The following is a 21,805-nucleotide window of genomic DNA, read 5'->3' on the forward strand; positions in this document are numbered from 1 at the left end:
TTACAAAGCCTTTTGAGCTACGATTGAAAGCGTAGAAAAAAGATATCCACTGAACTGTAATTTATGGTAATTCGTACGCATAACCAAAATACGGAATGGTAAAAACAGCAAATATTACGTCTAGTAGTAAGTGTTGGATTATTCAAGAGATGGTTGGATTATGGCATTTCAATAATTTAGTTAAGGACAATATACGTGTTTGACTGATTGTGAGACAGAAGATATTGTAAGAAGTTCATTTAGAGGAATTTGAAATTGAACAGACTGTTTTATCGACCTCGTGCAAATTTTTCGGACCTTCCGGCATCGCCTTAAGAGTTTTACAGTAGTATAGGGATGCATTAAACTTAAAATCGATATAGAGTATCTTAAAGTATCTAAAATGATAAAATTATCTACTCTTTGATGACGAAAAGAAAGAAAAGAGAAAAAAAAACAAAAAAACGCGGTGAATTACTAACAGAACGGTGTTCACCTTTTATTATTAAGCACCAAAGAGATTTTATATAACACAGCGTGCCGAAGCCGCAGTTCGGCGGATTTCGATACTGTAAAGCGCACGCGGAGAAGATACATAATAAGGCAGGCACCTGACGCAAGCTATTGTTGTATAAAGTAATTAATTTTGTAATTATTAAGATTGTTGAAATTCCAAAATCTCGAGTGCTCGCGACTCACCGGCTCACGTAAATAGACACGGTCTAGTCCAGCGCACCTCTTTATCGCCGAGACACGACCGTGTCTCATAATGATTACCAAATCAGGAGACACGGTAATGTATACTTGAGGAACCGCTGCATTCTTTGCGCGCCGCACTTTAGCATTAAAAACACGACGTTTCGAGGTTTTTGCCTATGATAAAAGAAAAAATCGCTTTGAACGTCATCACGGATCGACAATCGCCCGATCGCGTTTAACACTAAGCGAACGACTAATAAATTAAAATTAAGATATACCAATTATAAAAATACCAAAAGGTCCGCATAGTCCGCATTTTAAGGACGAGCTGAAAACAATGTTACGCAGCGTTGATCTTGATCGATCAATTGATCAGTGCACCAACGATAACTGCCATTCAACTAGAACCACCAATGAAAATAAAAAGGAGCGATCTACGCGGGGGAGACTTTAATTTTTGAGTTTTATCTTGTACAGAGCGCCGATCAAAAGTTTGCCATTATTTATTACAAACGCATTATAAAAAAATAAAGTACTCCTTATAAAATGAGATTCAGGTATCCACGTAATAACAAAAAAATATTTGTTGAGATCATTGTTTTATTAGAATATCTAATTATAATTTGTTGAATCGTTAGTGGCACCTTATGAATTTAAATAATAAAAAATGTTAATATTAAAAAAATCCTTTTAAAAACTTGTAGCTTTAAAATATTTAATATTAAATGCCTTATAATCGATTCTTCAGAAATAAAATTCTGAAAATATATGCATAAGTTTTACTTTCAATTATTACAATTATTTATATAATTCAAAATTTGTGCTTGGCCCGATACTTTATTATTTAAGAAAAATTCCAAATATCAGAAAAGTCAAAATATTAAAAAGATGTTTAATTTTTATTTGAACTGATGCAAGATGATCTTTATTATATGACATATATAATAAAGATCATCTTGCATCAGTTCAAATCGTCGTTTTTAGGGAATATTTTAGGGAGTAAATCTCTATAGACAAGATAAAAAATTATGGAAATACGCGTATAAAATTATTATTAGATATTTTAATAGCGTACCCTGCAACACACGCGAAAGTTGGAAATCTGATCCTTGATGCCTTAATTCACAATTAGTAACATAATAAGTAAATAATGTTGATTTTTCGCCAATAAATTGCATATCCATATTTCCTTTCTATGTAGTAAGAAAAATATGATCATAGTTTTAATTCCAATTTCATTATTAGTTCGAGGAAGATCGTAAGGTCAACATTGGTAATATAATATGAGTAAAATATAAAGGATTATTTTGTTTCAACTACATTAACACATCAAATACTATTTTAATATGTATCATTTCTTCTCAAATAATTTTTTATTTAGTTGGAATACTTCTAACTAACAATAAGACGTATAATTCGTGATTCATATTTATTGTAAGAAATGTTTGAAAGCGTTCTTATTATGTGAAAAAAAACTTAAACGTTTTCAATTTCTTTTCTAATATTTTTATAATCTTTTCACACTCCGCAAGTTTATCCTGTAGTTTTGAAAAATAGTCTTTAATATGCGTCTGTAAGGTAGGTTGAGTAGACACGTCAATTTTTGATTCATTGAACATATCGTTGTTGCTGATGTTTATATTAAAAAGCAATCTATTAAAATGCAACATCGTATAAATAATTTATGAATCCGTTAAAAACAAAAGACGGTGTTTGTCTTATGAAAATTATAATTCCACATATGAAAATAGCAAAGTTATAACTCTACATATGAAAAAAGCAAAAATCACAATTATTACAACATATTACCATATTTTTTATATAAATAATGAAATAATTATAATACATATAATGAATGTTTAAGTAAAATTTTGAGAGTAAAAATATTGTTTTTATGTAAAATAATATAATGTGATAATATAATGTAATATAATACGATTGAAATATAATGCAATAATATAATGTAATATAATGTGACAGGAATTGTTTCAATTTGCCAAAAATTCAAGAAATTTAATCTGATTTTGTATTTCACTCATCCGCAGTTCTAATTTGCGTTGAATATTCTGTATTGGTAATTTTCTGTTATTTTCCACCAACCGACTTATCATATCAAGTTCTTCATTAGTATACGTATTATTAATAACAACTTAATAAATTAATATTGTAATTTTAAGGCGTTGTCTGAGTTGAAAATTTTTTGTCATGTCAATTATTTTTAATATTTAATAATAATATTTATAATATATTAATGGCATAGTCAATTAATACGTGATTTCTTGCATTTTTTGTAATTTGAGAAAAAAGATAGAAATAGGATTTGGCAACTCTTTGTGTTGCCAATTATTATTAGTATCTCTTGATAAAGTAATTGTAAACCTATTTTAACGTGACGTTCCGAACCGTTATGAGAGTAAATCCAAAAATCCAAAGAATTGGAATTATTTGTGTTAAAAACCGTTCAATAAATTATCCTGAGTTTGACAGCATGCTATCATCAATCCTTTTTTCATCCATCTTTTCCACCACGGAAAATATCTTGTAAGATTTTGGATACATGAGTCATGATAAATAAAAGTATTGATTATAGATGAGTTTAAAAAGTTGTAAGCTTCACGTATGCATTGCCTGGAATTTAGAGTACATGCCCATTTTGAAAGCTCTTCTCTTAATGGATGAATGTGGTAATGTTCATTAGGAGATTCTTGGTATCCTATTTTGTTAAGGATTTGATCCAAAATATATTATATTTTTTCCTTGATAAATGCACTTTGCGGAAATGGAAAGATATTTGACATGTGCTCGATAGCTTTGATCATAGGATACCAAGCCAAATAATCTGTCTCTTATCGCAGATAACTCGTGAGCCTCTAGAATATGAAAGATTTCAATTGGCCTACTATCGTAAAATGAAAGGCATCATCGATAATTTGAGCACGATTCAAAACATGAATGTCTGAATAGCTTGAAGAGTTTAGATCCAATGCAATTCGTAACCAATTTTCTGAATCATAATTAACGCGATAGTAATCAGTTTGTTGTATGTTGATTATGTACCAATCGTTTTCTTCAGTCTGAATGATTATTTCCGGACATGTTTGTGTTAGCCAATTCATCAGTTTCGGTAAAATCAAAGATTGTGTGGTATATGTCACTGGTATATAATATTGCGTGTAATTTATTTTATCGTCAAACTGTAACTGTATTTTCACAGCTGTGTAATTGTCAGAATATTGTCATGCTGCTTTCAGAAATATATCTTGACCAAACATCTATTAATGTTTTTATATCAAATATGTATTTCGGTTCCATTTCATTAAAAGATAATGATGTAGTATTGTAAGCAGCTTGAAGAGCAATCCAAAGATAATCAAAAGTTGACTTTTTACTGGAATATTTAAAAAAGTAGTTACGAACACCCATCCAAAATATATCATCAGACATTACGTGCTGTAACATGCGCCACTTAACGAATCCTTTGATGTGAGTAGGTTGGAATCGTGGTTTAAGCGCAGAAAAATCATGATCTTTAAAATAGTTCATAACAAAATATATGTCCCAGTAAAGAGATTCTTGTTGTATCTGGATTGCGGATGCATTCATTATCTGAGGTTTTGTGAAAACTTTATCAGCAATATATTTCGACGAACATAGTAAAGCCCTCTTGTAACCATGGATAAGTCCACAAAAATGCAGAGTTGATCAACTTAGAAAACAACTGATAAATTGATTTTCGTGTAATTGTGCATACCACTTAAACTTTGTGCGCAATTGGATGTATTTGTGAATTGTAGACCACATCTGTTTCTTTGTAATATGCAAGGCCCCAAGTCTGCAAGTATTGGTCATCCTCTTGAAAATTAGGAATTAAGACATGATTCATTTTTATTATTTCCATTAAAGGATTCCAATTTTTGTCCAAGTATAAACTAACGTTTTCAGCAATGGTATGTGCAAATCTTAAATACGGTATTAAATCTGATCTGCCCCATATGATGACATAACTAATTGGCTATGTTTTATACCTTACGTCTGTGATCCTTTATTCTATATTTGACTTAAACACGAAAATTGGATCAGTATCACAACATAATTTGTTCAATGTTTTCTGTAATGGAAGTGATAAAAGAAACGTTCTATCTTTGACTTTTTGTTCATTTACCTTTGAGATATTTTTCTGTTCATAACATTTCCCATTTTAACGTTTAAAACGCTTTTCTATAAAAATCTTTTAAAATGTGTTAAGGGATAATAAAAATTCAGGCGTATTACTTACGCCGAAATTATTCAAACTACAATACGCGGGCATTTGGCCGTTACGAAATTTTCGTTCACAATAATCACATATATATTGTGGATTAATTTTTTATTGCTTTAAATGCATCAATAAATCTCTCCAAATAGGGATATCTATTTGTGCTTTGAGTTTATTAATTTGAGGAACATTTATTTTATAACAAAGTCTTTCACAAGACTTGCAAACATGACGCGATAGATTCATTGAATGTTTAATAAAAGCCTTAAATGCATTACGATATTTAGAAATAATATTATCTTCGCTCAAAATTGTGTCATTTCTTTGATATTTGTACATCTTTGAAATTGCTTGCGCGGAAGCTACAATTTTATTCAATATAGTCAAATCAACACAAGTTAACACTTTATCTAAATTTAACATTTGCGATAAAAATTTGTTAATTTATATGTTAAACGCTTAATATTTCTGACTTTTGGACTGAGGAGAATAATAGAACCGAAAGAAACCTTCTTTTACAAATAATTGGGTTAATATAACAGCTGCGCGTATGATCCAATTTTACATTTGAAATATTCATTTGCACATTTATGTATAATTTGCAAAGTTTAATTCCAATATTCTTCTAAAAGTATATGTTTGCACAATATCAAGAAATGTTTGATAACGATCAATTAAAAAAGGATCAATTTTGCACGAACTGCATGACCACGATTTCTCTCCTACTTTTAACAAAGTAAAATATTTACAACTTGTTCTTTTGCATTTAATACTAAAGGTTGCGACGAAATTACATTACACGAATACGTAGAATCCACAAAATAATTTTCAAATGAAGCTGTATGTTTGGATATAGCACATAAAACATGTATTTTTTCATCAAGCGTGGAACATGGCAAAAGTTTCTTTTTTTATGTTTCTCCGTTTGCATTTGCGTTGTACGTTTGCAACTTATGTAGATGGGGCTTTATCTTGCGCATATAATAATTTTTAACATACATACATACACCAACGTATGATTTTTCCAAGTTCTAAAAAAAAATTAAAAAGTGAAACGATAGATTATGATAGGACACGATAAAATTTTTGGCAGATCCTATCGTTTTCCATCGATTTTTTTAACAGGGTAGGCAACATTCTTATTATACCGTCTCCCAGATTGGCCGAAGCCGACGCCGAGCACTTCTGACGGGAAGGTCACCTTTTCTTGTAAGATTCGCAAAAATTGTCACTTTATAAAAAACAATTTTATTCAATAAATCTTACAATAATTTCTTACAGTACTTCATTACTCGCGTATTACAAGATGTATATATGTTTATGATGGACTCGACGAACTGCCGCTGCAGTCGGAGGGTCCTCTATTTATACCCAAAAGAATGCCCATAAAACACTCTGTGTGAACTGCGGACGCGATCAATCGATGCTCTGCGAAAGTAGAGATTGAGGTGCCGGAACGCGCTCCGCGCGATGCGCTGAGTAGGCGAGGAGAGGAGCGAGCAGGTATTGCATTGAGAAAACCACACACACTTTTATACACAGATAAATGACACATTTATTTCAATTCTCATTGCAGACACTATTTAAGAGTGCGCACAACATTTGTAGCACTTCACAATACAAATTATGCGATACGATTCGCATGAAATGCCGCATAATGTATAATAACAAACTTACACAATGCGAACTCCGTTTGACGCGACTGGCGCGAACTGACGCGTTGCACAGAACGGCGACGGTACGTGGGAGCAGGTTCAACGTGTCAAATCTTACGTGTACGGACCCTGACCTCTCCCACGGGCAGAGATTTTGCATGGATCGACAAGTTTGTCGATCCCGCGAAGTCGGAGATCTTGTTCGCGACGGAGATCTTCCTTCGAGGCAGCAGAGCCAGCGATACGCGAACGCGCACACCACGTTTCACGACAAGTTTGCATTTGGCTTCGAGCTACGTTGCTCCAGAATGTGCTCCGAAATTGTTCTCGATAACGCACGTTCGTTACGGAGAGATTACTTCGAGAAAATTACGCCGAGTGATAGCGGCACAGCTGATCGCACTCGCTGGACCGCACTACGTCTTTTAAAAATTTACGGTAGTAGAGATGCATTAAACTTAAAATCGATACAGAGTATTTTAAAGTATCTCTTAAGATATCAAAATCATCTACTCTTTGATTTAGCACTGTGCTGCACTAAGTTCGGCGGCTTAAAACTTCAAACATAAAAATGTTATTTCTGTCCGAAAACTTTTCGGGGGTAGTGTATATAATATATTATACATAATACATTATAACTTGCAAAAATACCTAGCACAGCTCATTGTTATAATATCGTATAAAATGACTGTTAAATTGTTTATTCGACACGTTTGACATTAACAATTTAATAACAATATTGTCTTATTTAACATACGTTTTGATCTCTTAATGTCGGTAATTATCAGTGATATAAATAATGTCGTTACGCAAATTATAAACGTTAAATACTCGCTGTTTATTATTCAGCATATTGGTTATTCTTCGTTAAATTAATTTAATAAATAGGTGATTTAATAATTAAAATAAAAAAATAAATATTATTACATAAATCCATAAAAATGATAAAAATAAATAACTTTGTCAATGAGGTAAATTAATTATAAAAATATAAATATTGGTTACAGCGGTTAAAAAGTAAAAATAATAACATAATACTAAAAGGTGAATGGTTATATCAGACTGTACATAATTGTAAACGGATTATTTATTAATTCTAATACATTATTTGTTAATTTTGATACGTTAAAGAACTGGAAATACTAGAAAAATATATTTTAATTAAATTAATAATAACATTTTACTTTCAAATAAAATTATTTCATGAAGGTAAATAACTTTTAAATGCATTACATTATCAAAGCAAAAAGACTTTTTGAGATACATATTAACAAAAGCCATAATTAACTTTTAGTGGGGAATAATATATTATACATATAATACCTACAAAATATGTATATATGTATATTTTATTTTATATTATATATTATATATATTTTAATAATATTTTTTTATATTGATATTATGTTTTTTATGTGTATAACTTTTATTTTATTGCATAATATGTACATATACATGTTCAAACAATTTTTTTTTATTTCATTATTGTGTATACATACACATTTTATATACTACAATTAAGGATGTATATCATGTATCTCAAAACATTACAAAAAATATAAAAATTTTACAAATTGTTTCTGCTAATATCTGTGCAAAATTTGAGCACGATTCTCTTATTGGTTTAAAAGTTATTTAATTTTTTATTTACTCTTGATTCTTATATAAAATCGCGTCTACTTATTTGCAAATTTGATAAGGAAATAGCATTAAGAATTAAATCAAATTTTGTATATGTACTAATATGACTATAATAAATATTTGTGCAAAAGTTAATTTGGATCTACTTTTTTGTTTAAAAATTATTTAAGTAAAACAGCAGCAAAATATGGATATTACGCTGCATAAGCCATTTTATCTATACTATGCGACTTTACAACATTCACAGTAAACATTTGTGGCATCTGTCATTTGAATAGGAGAGGTTATTGTTGATTACTTTTTAATTTTCGGCGACGCAAATAGTTATTTTTATGTAATACTCATTTTCCTTTTCAATTATATTTATTATTTTTCGACATTTTAGAAGATTCACAAGATTCAAAACACATTATACTCGAAGCACTTTCTACTATTGAACATATTGATAAACAGTAATGCAAGGTGGAAAAAAATGCGATATTGTCATATTTTATAATAATATATTTTAAACATATATTTTGTTCTAAAATTATTAATTCAATATATATAACTTATTTTTTTAATATTAAATGTATATTTAAATTAATCATTCATGTAATGACCTATACTCATTATCTTATAAATTATTCATTATTTCGTTATAATTAATATCTAATTCTTACAGTTGATTTCAGGGCATATTGACGAGCAAAATTTTTTATCGTTGACTAAGAAAAATATTAATTATAAATATTTCTTTTCTTGAAGACATGAAAAATTATGTTATTTCACGAAAGTTTAACTTTTTATGTAATGTAAAGTTATTTATTTTATTTTTAGACGATACGAACCTAAGAAATCTGTAAATTTTAAATTTTGATAGCTTTTAACTATCAAGTATTGTACATCCCAAACATTCTTAATTTGATATTGCACTTTACTAAACGTGATAAAAAGCTCAACATATATGTTATTCCAGCTTTCTCTTTTTTTCTGTTTTACTACAAAATTGTGACTTCGTGTTTCGATTTTTTGCCATTTTTAGCTAGCGGGGGCGCGTGTGATGTTCATTACATGCAAAGCCATATCTAGTCTATTAGTATATAGTCAAAGGATTTGAGTGCTATGTATTCGCCTCAATGACCCCACTTCGATCTCAAACGGCGAGCCTGCCCCGATCCCAGGCCCAGAGAAACTCGCGACGTGTTGCTTTGAGAATCAAGAGCTCGAGAGAGCCAACTCCCGCGAGAGTTATAGTTACTCCCGCTTCGACTTTATGATTACATAAATTTATTTAATTCTCCGGTTATGTTACGCATGTGACACAATTAATTAGATAATTAGTTAATTATTTAGTTAATTAATTATAATTTGGTTTTAATTAATATTTATTGATTTACATATGTAACGGCGCTTGCGCGGAACGGCGTCGAGTGCACTATCGGCCTTGCACTTGCACATGATTAGCACGTGCCGCGCGCTGCTCGCGTTCCAGCGCGCCCCTACAGCTGCGGTGATGGCCGGCTTTTAAATTTTAACATACAAAATTTTCTGCCGGACGTAACATTCAATACAAATAAGAAAATAATTAAAGAGAAAATATATGTATGTATATAAAAGAATCACAGAATCAAAAAATTATCCAGCATTTGTCTTAAAATTTTAAGTAAAAAATGAATAAAGCGCAGTCAGGATGTAAAAAGCCATTACAATAAGTCCAAAAACATGAGAGTTATTCGCTTAATCAGCATTTAATGAAAATACTAATTATGAGACAGTGAAGTCAGATAAATAAATGTGTAAAGGAGTTGTTAAAACGTTTGGATTAACGCACACAAGACAATATGTGTTCTGTATAAAGTGTGAAAAGCTTGTCACTTCATAAAAATATAGAAAAAATATATAAAACATGACAAGTACTTTATGCATAATTATTGTATAACAATGTTTTCAACTTAACTAAACATATGTGTGTGTGTGTGTGTGTGTGTGTGTGTGCGTGCGTGCGTGCGTGCGTGCGTGCGTGCGTGCGTGCGTGCGTGCGTGCGTGCGTGCGTGCGTGCGTGCGTGCGTGCGTGCGTGCGTGCGTTGCGTGCGTGCGTGCGTGCGTGCGTGCGTGCGTGCGTGCGTGCGTGCGTGCGTGCGTGCGTGCGTGCGTGCGTGCGTGCGTGCGTGCGTGCGTGTGTAAAAATAAATATAATACATTAAATTATATTTATTGTTGTCAGTATCACCAGCGCGTATACTTGGCACGAGATAATACTTTTGATAATATTCCCTACTCTTTTTATTTTTTATAAGAATTTTTTAGTAATGAATAATACTGAAAAAAATTAATATAAATTTTAATACATAAACTAAAGGGGAATGAGAGAATGTTAACATATTATACAAAAATGTTTAATTAAAAGCATATACACGATGAAACTAATCAAATCGTATTATATTATAAATCGCAAATATGAAAAGATTGAATACAACGTCTTAATTACTACTATTATTACTATTTTTAATTTAAAAGAATAGTCAGTTACTTTTATTTTTGAATATCTTCTGAATTCCTAGAAAACCGATCTTGTGGATTGTTAAAAGTAGTTTAATTTTTCAAACATTTTATATTTTTCTTTCTTCTTTTATTTTTTTCTTTTTTCTTTTCATTCCTCTCTGAAACTTATTTCTCGCAGTTTAGAGCTATATTACTCTCGGTTTTGCTTTATTCCATTCTCGTTCGTTTTCCAAAACCTCTGTGAAAGTAAGGAAAAGCGTTACCTGCCGCTCCCCGAACGCGACGAAGATCGAGAAAGCGAATCTAAGGATCTTGTGCCGCCGGGACGCTTAGATTTAACTCTCGGTCTCGCAGTTGATGAACGATCGGCGGAACAATGGCGACGGCGCGGAAGCCGCGAAGTAACGGGGCGCCAAAAAATAACGATAAATCCGTCGACAGGCCGGCTGGTGGGTAGAGGAGGACGGGGGCGAGCTGGCTCTATGTCCTCATCTCTCGTGTTTACCAGTCTTCGTGAGTATTCTGGGTGTACCCGGTAGAATAAATCACTCGAAGGGAGCTGGAGGAGGAGGAGGAGGAGGCCGTGTGATCCTTTCTACCTACGCCATAGATCATCGGTAACGATCGGCATGAAAAACCGGGAAACCCAGTCCGGGAGTCGCGCCCTTTCCGGGTGAAGGAAGCACGAAATTCATCGGCGATTCCACCAGCGACGCTTCCGCCGATATTTCCTCATTACAATAGCGAGGGCAACGAGATGGGCGGGCGAGAGGGAGAATGAGAGAGTAGTCGAAGGTTCGGCGGGAAGAAAGACGGGGATAAGTGTAGCACTGGATGAAGGAGCGCGCGAGAACGGCTCCGATCAAATATATCGACTGTCTCATGGGAAGGACTTTCCCGGAAAATCCCTAAGTCAATCTGGAAGGATTACGGACGCTCGAGGAAAATGGAGGGGAGGGAGAATGGCCGCGTAGAGAACGAGAAAAATTGCGTGTGTAGGTGACGACAGCGAATTGGGATAAATAATAATCGAGATAAATGTCGTCAAGATGATTGGATTTCATTGGGGCTAATTTGATTTTTTTTCTTCTTTTCTGCGTCTTTCAGAAAGATTCTATTCTCCTGAAGCACAATGATAAATGTCTAAATGTTACATTATTATTTATAAACGAGGCACGTTAGAATATCGTTGTTTCCTTCGCTTGTCAATTATACTTTGGTCATCTTCAAGTAGATCTTCCAGAGACCATAAATTTTGAATGGAATTTCTCGTTACTAGTTAAGTAAGTTTTTTCCCTATTTATGTGCATCTACGTCAATGTGATTATAAATATACGAATACGTATGTATGAGTGTATCAGTAGCAAACGATACACAAACCATACAGCAATTGCTCTTATTTCCGAACGAATATTGTGCGATTTTCTCTTCTCGTCCCGTTGCACAGTTAGTTTCATTCGGAAAAGCGTGAAAAATCCTAATTGCTTCGAAAAGTTCGATGAAAAAGACGTTATAATAAGACTTTTCCGTAATCGTTGCAGTAACAAAGAAATTCTATTTATCATTGAAAGAGTTATGGTATTGCATATGAGCAATTTTATTACACTGATATTGTGAAATAAATATTGCTATTCAACAAAAAATAATTTTTTTCAACTACAAGAACGAAGATGATTAGGCACTGAATACAATAATGTTTACTAAATTGGTTTATTATGTTTAAATTTTTGTTAATAACTTATATGAACGACGGTTTTCGAATGTTATTCAAGACAGGATATTCCTTGATAACATAAGACAAGATCATTGAAAATTGCTCTCCTTATCGTCTCGTTTTATTATATTTTTAATAAACATTTATTATATATTAAATATACTTAATAGCTTATAATATTAGAAATAAATTATAATACATTATAATATTATATTGAAATATTTAATTAAGTATAACATAAAATTTATCCGAATACGATAATAATTCAGAAATTGAGTAAAAAGATCTGGTTGGAGTAAAAAAATTGAGATTAGAGTAATTAATTAGCAAATAAATAGCAAGTAACTAATTCTTATAAAAGTCGCATTCGATTGTGCTATAGTGGCTGTGCCAGCTTAATAGATAGTTAGAAACCGCAAAGCAACTTTTTTTGAAATATGTCACCGCGCTAACAATTATTTACATGTAAAAAACTTGATTTTTTTAATTTTAAAATCTTCTTGAATAACTTTTTTCTTTCTTGTGATTGCAATTTTTATTTCAACGGTCATATGTTACTGACGCACCTAACAATTTTTCTTTAAAAATCTGAAAAATCGAGAAAAAAATTTATGTGAACGAGCAATTTCAGTTCACGTAACCGGGACGAAATTCCTGTCGCGATAGAAATTTTCTCTTGAGAATTTTCCTCATCAGCTTATTACTGACCGGCTGATTTATAAAAGAAAAATTTATGAAATTTCGATAATTTCACGTACTCATCACGTCCTGTTTAAAAGCTGAAGTCACGTTTCATTTCATTAGGCTGAATTTTCCGTACCAAGCTGGTTTTATCTTTTCCCGATGATTATTCTAAAAAGAAGTAACGAGATTATGCGACTTGTAGAAACAACTGAAAGGAAAAAAATTAATGATTGATCGATTCAGCAAAGCTATAGATGCACTGTAGATGTACAAGTTTAACATTTACAACTAATTGTAAGTAGATTTGAAAGAAATTGTGTTTGAGAGCATTTATCATGCTTGCAGAACAATACTTATTTTTGTAAATATTATCATTGTTTTTGCGGCAAGATGTAGTTTACATGAAAAAAATTTAAGTTTGTGAATATCCTTTTCTTCTCATGTATTTGATGTGTAAAGCGCTTACTCTTCACGCTCGCGCTTTTCAAATAGTAATAGCACTCAATCACTTTTGCTTCACGTATGTCACGTATGTGTTTCTCTCTTTAGCAATTTCGTATCAAGTTATGCATTGAAAATCAAGATCTGTAAATTGAAGATTAGAATTCGTCCAATAAGATAATCTTAATCTTGATACTTTTTGTCCTGTATGGCTTAATAAGACATTGTTCAATTCGTGAAAATAGCTATATTCGTATGTGTGTATCAAGTTCTCCTACAATTGGCATATGAAATAATTTCCTATCGCTATTCTTCATAGTATTACCCATCCTTTCAAGCGCTTTAAAACTATCTTATAACGTCTATTAAGCTGACACAGTCACTTTAGCACAATCGAATAAAATTTATACAGAAAAGTGCTCTTTTGTTGCTAATTTGTTGTTCAATTCTCGATTTTGTTGCTCTAGCCGATTTGTAGAAAATAATGGCTGTACTAATTTAAAATTAAAGTTAGCACAGCCACTAAAAAAATAATAATAAAAATGACATTCTTTTAGTACTAATTTGTTGCTCAATTTCTGATTTTGTTGCTCCACCCCGAACTCTTGAAAACCACCCTTAACTATCCTACATCAGCACAACACCTTAAAACGGAAAATTAATCCAATATTTCGACAGATTACGTTTCCTGATTTTGTTGCTCGCGATTTGCAACAAACCCAATTTTGTTGCTCCATCCTGAACCCTTGAAAACCATCCCTAACTACTCTACATCAGCACAACACGTTAAAACGGAAAATTAATCCAATATCTGGACAGATTACGTTTCTCTGATTTTGCTGCTAAATTTTTTAAATAAGTAAACAAATTATTATTTATGTAATAAACAGTAAAAACTAAATTCTTTGTCTGCAATTTTTAATAATTGTATAAAACAAATATATGTATAATCTTCTTTTTCTGTTGTACTTACTTTCAACTTAAGATTCATATAGATATAGCTATATTTAAGAGAAAATAACTTTATAATTAAAAATTTATATTTACCATGTATGTATCCAGATGTACCAACATTGGACAAAAAATGATTACGAAACTGAAATCCACATTTCAATTGTATTGCAATATATTGTATTGAAGTATTGAAATATACATATATCTATCAGCGTAAACAATACAATCGACGCGATCAACGTTAGATATCTGACAAATGTCTTGGGGAGAATGTTTAACGTCCAGAACTATCCGCGGCTTTGATCATGACAGCAGGTCGCGTGGATTCCGATGTGGAGTGTGTGTAGAACATGCCGCTGACGAGCAGAGATGTCCGCACGTGAACATCTGTTGACGCATCTAAAATGAGTCTCGTATCCCCCTTCCTCTTCCTCCCCCCCTCTCTCTCTCTCTCTTTCTCTCGAGTACAGGAAGTCCGGAGTTAATGATTCTGCCTAACTCGAAACAAATGTCGCTCATCTCGACGGTAGTCGACTAGCGAACTCCGTCTAGACAATAAATTTGGCAGTAAATTGTCGCGTTAACGTATAAGTTATCTTAAACGTTCGGCACGGTTGCAGGTGCGGTTGACGTTCTGTTGGGCTATGAAGGTTCTCTCTGACATTGTTTGGTTTTTATTAAACTCGACGATGGGGAGAGACAGGGGAAGAAGGTGGTACATGAAGAAGGTGGATGATCGGAGACACGCTCCGAAAGACTGTTTTCAATCATGTGCGAAAATCTGATACATTCCGTATGAAAATTTTACGTAGTTGCATGAATTTTATGTCGATATAAATTACTTACGCTGCAAAAGAGCTTGTTAATGCAAAAAGAAAAAAATAAAATAAAAGTGTTCTTGTTAGTGGCCGTTCTTCTTGAAATTGATGATCAAATAGGATTTTCAATTAACGAAATTATCGTGTCTCTATTTTCTGGCTGAAATTAGCGGCATTACATTTTGGTGATGCCGTTTAATTTATTAAAACAGATGCGTTTCATTCTTTTTTATTAGTTAGCATTCCCTAAATATTTCAGGGCATAAATATCGCGTTTTCTGGATATTCGGCCAAATGAATTACGTCGAACGTTGAAATTGGCGCGCAATTTTGATATCAAATTTCAACGATAACCGGTCGCGTACTCGCTAGGGACCGCGTGAGACAGAGAAGAATACGGATGCATATTTATGTATGGATAGTGAGCAGCTATAGTCGACATCCGTTGTACGGACTAGTCCGCCGTGTCCGGAAAAAAGGGATACCGATTCATCAATATTTATGAATCTACAAAAACGTAAACGTGATAAAGGATCTTTCGCACGTCGAAGTAGCGTAGGTTATACTTTAACAGAAATTTAAGTCGTATAACAATACAGCTTAAAGCGGCTTCAAAACTTAATTTATTTTCTTTTTCCATACAAAATTACAGTCAATTGAAAAATTAATCCGTTTTAATGTTATTTTTTACTAAAAATAAATTGTTAAAATACTTCTATTGAATAGAAGATATAATCTTGATAGTAAGCAAAGATCAAAATGATGGTAGTGCTGACTGTTTCTCGAAAGTACAGGATTTCTCACAAATCATGCCATCGTTGAAAAGATTGATAACAAGATTGATAAACAATAATAACTAATGATTTCTACTGACTGAATGCGATAACAAGCGTTGTGTTTATTGAAGTACAAGGGTTAATTCTTTGCCTCTCATGTTTATAAAAATATGTTTATACATTTAAAAAGCGTAGAAACATAACAAACCGTTAATTTTAATTTATTCTAATAATATAGAGAGAAAATATGATTATCATTATTTCATAATTTTGAACAGGAATTATATATTCTAATTGTATTAAAATCATGAATTTTATTCCCTTTTATTAGAATTTTTTTGGAACTAACAATAAATATTATTAATTTTAAATAATGGTTTTTATTGCTATTATTGCTCTGCTATTATTACTATTAAATCTTTAAAAACAGAACAGAAAAATTGAAATTAGCTTTGTATTATATATTTTTGGATTAATTATAGATAAATCGAGTAATGTCGTTTTTTCATTTACTTTTAAATTTTTTGATAATATTTCCAGCAAAAATTTTTTAGTTAGCTATGTCTATGTAATTAATTATAGGCGCAATAATGCATTTTAAGTTTGTACTCAAAGAATGTACAAACGTAGTTTCTAAATTATTATCGTATTCAAATAAATTCAACATTTATTAATTAGATATTTGAAATAATCAAGTATTAAAATATATGGAGATATTTTCTTTATCTTAGAAGAATAGTGTATAACAGTGAGAAATTATATGAATTTAAATTATTCGATACGGTTATGTAGATTTGTGGAAATTGTTCATATTATTACTCACTCTGAGTGTTTAATCTTCGTTTCTCAGAAAACGATATTTTCAGGTTGACCTCATTCATTTAGGCCGTCGCGCGTGTTGCTTTTGCGCCCACCCTTTTCTGTGCAAATTGAACATAAAAAATTGCGTTCGCAAGAAACGCCATCAATTTAACCCTAAGCTTTCTTATAACAGAAACCACATATCTTATTCCATTCTGTACTGTACGATGACTGCTTCGCATTTCGGCCGTTATTTTTATTATGCATTTGAAAATTACGGTTCTCACAGAAAACCATGATGCAAGTAAATACTTGTGTTATAAGTTCAGTTTCCAAATAACACTGTAAAACGGAGTTTGCGTTAAGCACCACTCTCTTAACATCGTCCCACCTTTGCATAACTTACGTCTATAGCTTTGTCGAGGAAATAAACCCGTGCTCGCGGTTGATTTGAAAGTATGCAGCATCTTCCCGTTTCTTAAATATCAAATCATATCGTACTACATCTACTTGCATCATGACAAAAAGCATATGAATAGTTATGAACAGTAAACAAGTAAAGTATCGTACAACAGTAAAACTCTAATTGTTATTAAAATTATAAAATAACATTTTAATAGATAAAGCAAATAATTATTCACATATTTCACATATTAAGTAGTCACTTATGTAGCAATAGCTTGTTATAACATATTTAGGTAATATGATATTCACCTTTCGCTATTTAATGGCTTCATTGCTTCAACAGCGTTATGTACGCTTTTTTATTTTATTTATGTGTAGGTCTACAAATAATTCCGGTCGCGACGTTTATAATTTTAATATTTTATATAAATTTTTTGTTTTTTTTTTAAACATGTAATATTATCGCCGTGTCATGATCGGCGGTCCACGTAAATATGGATGAAACATTGATATCTGTCGTCCTGTCGTTTGCTACGACTTTACTTTTCTTACACTCTTGTAATCTTTTCGAACATCGAATGCCGTTCCATTCTTTCCAACTTATTTTTTGTTAATCTCTATCATTTTTTTCTTCCTCTTCGTTTTCTTTTCCATACATGTGGCCGTCTACGTAATACACGTGTACCACATATCAGTGACGACAATAATGATTCCGTTGCACTTTTCGTTACGGTTTCCCTCATGTTCGCTGCCCTTGAAATAGAGGCAATAAGACTAATAATGGGGCACGGGTAACAGATTTGGTACTAATTTTTATTGTGCCTGCTGTGTTTTACAAATAGAGGCAATAGGATCGTATCGAGAGGCAGAAGTAACAGTAGGCAAGGAATTCTCTAGGTCGTAGACGTGTACTCGTACTTACCGACCAACTTACGTTGCCACCACATGTGAGGACTTATAGACTTTTCCTCCAGTACGCGTCTGTCGTTAGGTGAACGAAACCTTAATCTTAAAGTAGTCAACTCTGTACCCGATGGGCGACGCGATGCCTCAGACTTGTATCCGAACGTCGTTGCTTCCAAGTTTACCATGATTACCTGTGATGTCTCAACGACACGTACTCTAGGGCGAATCATTACTTTTTTAAATTTTCCAACCCAAGTTTTTATCAAAGAAGTTAGCGTACGAATTGACACGCGTTTTCCCGTACGTCTTTTGCGCCGAATTTCTCGCATTTGTTTTAAAACATCTTGCACAGTCCTGCGTGCCCTAAATATTTGGTCATTTAATGACGGCCCAACGTTGCATTTTTGCCTTACGATTTAATGCGCTCAAAGAAAAAATTTTAAATTTCTCCTCGATGAATGTAAGAAATCGTTCTTTAGTCTCTTCATTATGCAATCGTACGCACGCTAATACCATTTTTGCTAATATAACGTTATTGGTTTCGTTAACGTATCGGGACTAATTTGCCGTGCCTCTATCCGCTTCTGCGTAATGGTAGTCTCACACTGCGCAGTGGTATTCTTTTAGAAAATACCGTAACGAACATACTTCCTCGTTTCAAAAAATATGTCTTTGAGACAATATCCGCTTCTAAGAGTTGATTCTTCTTTTTTACAAATATTCTTCCTTACTCCCATGTAGCGTGCACAGTAACAAAGAACTTGAGACTTTCCATATCTTTATCATGTGTTGTATCTTTCAAATATATGTAAGTCCCAAACAGTATTTTGTATCAGCCACACGTCGAATTACTTTAATTTGACGATGGGGTAACTGAATAGTGTAAATAGGATACACAAAATTGTCGCTTCATCATTTAAAGGTCTTAATTTAACAATTCCATTTTTGTTTAAAGCAGACGCTGTTCTCCCTTGAAATATATGGCGCGCAATTTTATAATTCTCCTCTCGCGAATGGCCATGTATAAAATACATTATACGAACCTCTACTCGAAACGATTGCCTCACAATGGAGAGCAGCAAACGGGAATGTTCGTCTAAGAGCTCTATGTCAGTCTCGATGTTATACAAAAATCTCAAGTCTGGACCGATAAAGGCGTTAAAATACAGTTTCCAATTATTTCACCGATACAGTAAATTTTAGGAATTCATCCGTTATAAACGTATGTTTGTCGTCGTTAAAGACGTCGCATTGTTTTAAAGCTTCCGACATGCTCCATTCTAATCGAAAGCTGTCGAAAGTCAACATTTCCTCAATTCGCAAAGATTATGAACGCCTTACATAATTGAGACAGTATTTTTGAATGTCTCTCACGTATTGCAGAATTTCCTGTGCTTTCTTTCCTTCCATACGATCATTTAATTTGTAACCGCGTGATATTGCATATGAAGGTACCAGACCGCAGTCTTGCCGACGTACCATTTTGGCTGTGGAACTATATGCTTGCACGTACGTCATCACGTGATGCAAAGGTGGAGAAGCATAGCGATTGATAAACGCGAAATCGAAACAGTTACCGAACCGATATTTTTCGGTTCTTCCACCCAAATCTATGCAATACTTCGTGTAACGAATTATTGCCTTTGCCGGTAAGTTTTATTACAATAGGATCCTCGTCTTCGAAACTTAATACATTGGCACGATGTATTTGAAGCATCTACGTGGAAATAATCAATATCTGCCATATTACATAGCATACGCTCTGTTTTACTTTTTTGCAAGCGCATACCATGTTGGCATGTATAAAATCCTAAGCAGCACATGCCTCACATAGATCGTATGCGACAATTGATAGAAAATCAGTTCCGTCAATGTTTTATAATCTTCTTGAAATACAGTATAGTCTTTTCCACGTTGTATTTTAGGTATTTCAAACCTTCCTTTGATGTCTCCAAATGTTTTGACAGTTCTTGTGCCGTGTATTATACCTTATAATCAACTCCATAAATCCTGTACACGCCGAGGAATGCTCCCGTTCTCTGTCGATGTACTTCTCTTTAATACTCCAAGAAAGGACTACATAAGTCCATGTAAAAAAAATACATATATTTCTCTATAGTTCTTAGAAATTTACAATTTCTAAGAGAAATTCATAAAATTCACCATCGCAATCTCAATCAGTCTCATTGAGTAAATAGAATACCGGTTTATATCATAATTCGAAACGGTCCCTTTTCAACATAACTTTCGAGTACTTTAAATTGTTTACTATTGTTGGAAATTTCGGCATTGCATACAACCGACAAACTTGCTCGCAAATAAATGTTCCATTGTGCGATTACTTACTAACAATAAGTTGATTTGAGCCAATTTAATAATTATTTCGTTTATAAATTTAAAGTTTAAATTGCCAATAAAATAATCAACTGAGAAAGGATTCTGTAACTTTAATTGGCGTAGGTTAGTTAACATAATTCTCGTGGAACCTTCCAGGAGTGAACATCCCCAAAAGATGTGGTTGTCTTAATGTTGAAATCCGCATAAGCAATCTGGAGAATTTATTAATTGACATTTGAATCTTTTTTGTTGGTTCACTCAAGGCCCGTAATTATTACGAAACAATATGCCAGAATCTGATCTTTCCAAAGCAAATCTATCCATGAAAGAAATATTGTTTGAGCTGCGGACGCGATCGATCGATACTCCGCGAATGTAGAGATTTAGATGCCGGAATACGCTCCGCGCGGTGCGCTGAGTAAACGAGGAGAGGAGCGAGCGGGTACGGCAGTGAGAAAGCCACACACAAATACATGTATATGTACACGAATAACAGAATTGATTTATTGCATGAACCGAGATCACAGCAATCACTATATACAGAGAGAACGCACAACTTATCGCACTTACACAATGCGAATTTATTCGGGTTCGGCGGGCACGAAATATCGCGCTACACAAATGGCGACGGTACGGAAGCGCGGGTGCGACGGAAATATTGCCGGTATGTCGCTGCCTCTCTTGCGGGCGAAAAAATTGTTTGGATCGACAAACTTGTCGATCACTCGGGATCAGAGATCTTGTCCGCGACGGAGATTTTTGTCGAGGCAACAGGGTCGGCAGAAATGCGAGTACCCAAGAATACGTGTACCACTCGTCGCGACAGAGTCGACATGTCGCGCCGAATTAAACTCCTCCGGAGTCTGTTCCGAAGTTGTGCAGAATTACGCGCGTATACGTTGAGAAACGGCATTTTACGCCAAGTAATTGCGACACGACTAATCGCACTTGTTTGTGCGAAGCGCGCCTGGGCCCCGGACGGTGCCGCTCGGCGGAGCACGCGATGCTCCGGAGGCAGCCCCGTCGCCGGCGAGGCCCAGCGCGGTCATGGTGTGAACAAATATGAATATTTCTGAAAATTTTTATACAGGGTGTCCCATTTTAATGTCCCACCTCAAATAATTTTTTTATTTTTGATCTTAGAAAAAAATGTTTTAGACAAAAGTTGTAGGGTTTTGAGGGGGACATAAGATGATAACATTGGTTTGACCCTGAGTGGCGTCGTCAAGATCAGGACAAGATCACAGATCGGAAG

At 33.4% G+C, this 21,805-nt stretch overlaps 1 pseudogene; it reads right to left on the minus strand.

Annotated features, from left to right (window-relative positions):
- The window catches only part of LOC105454568, a 76,753-nt pseudogene that overhangs the window by 35,258 nt on the left and 19,690 nt on the right, over positions 1-21,805 (minus strand).

Source organism: Wasmannia auropunctata, unplaced genomic scaffold (genome assembly GCF_000956235.1).
Source record: "Wasmannia auropunctata unplaced genomic scaffold, wasmannia.A_1.0 LD335982.1, whole genome shotgun sequence".
Taxonomy (NCBI): domain Eukaryota; kingdom Metazoa; phylum Arthropoda; class Insecta; order Hymenoptera; family Formicidae; genus Wasmannia; species Wasmannia auropunctata.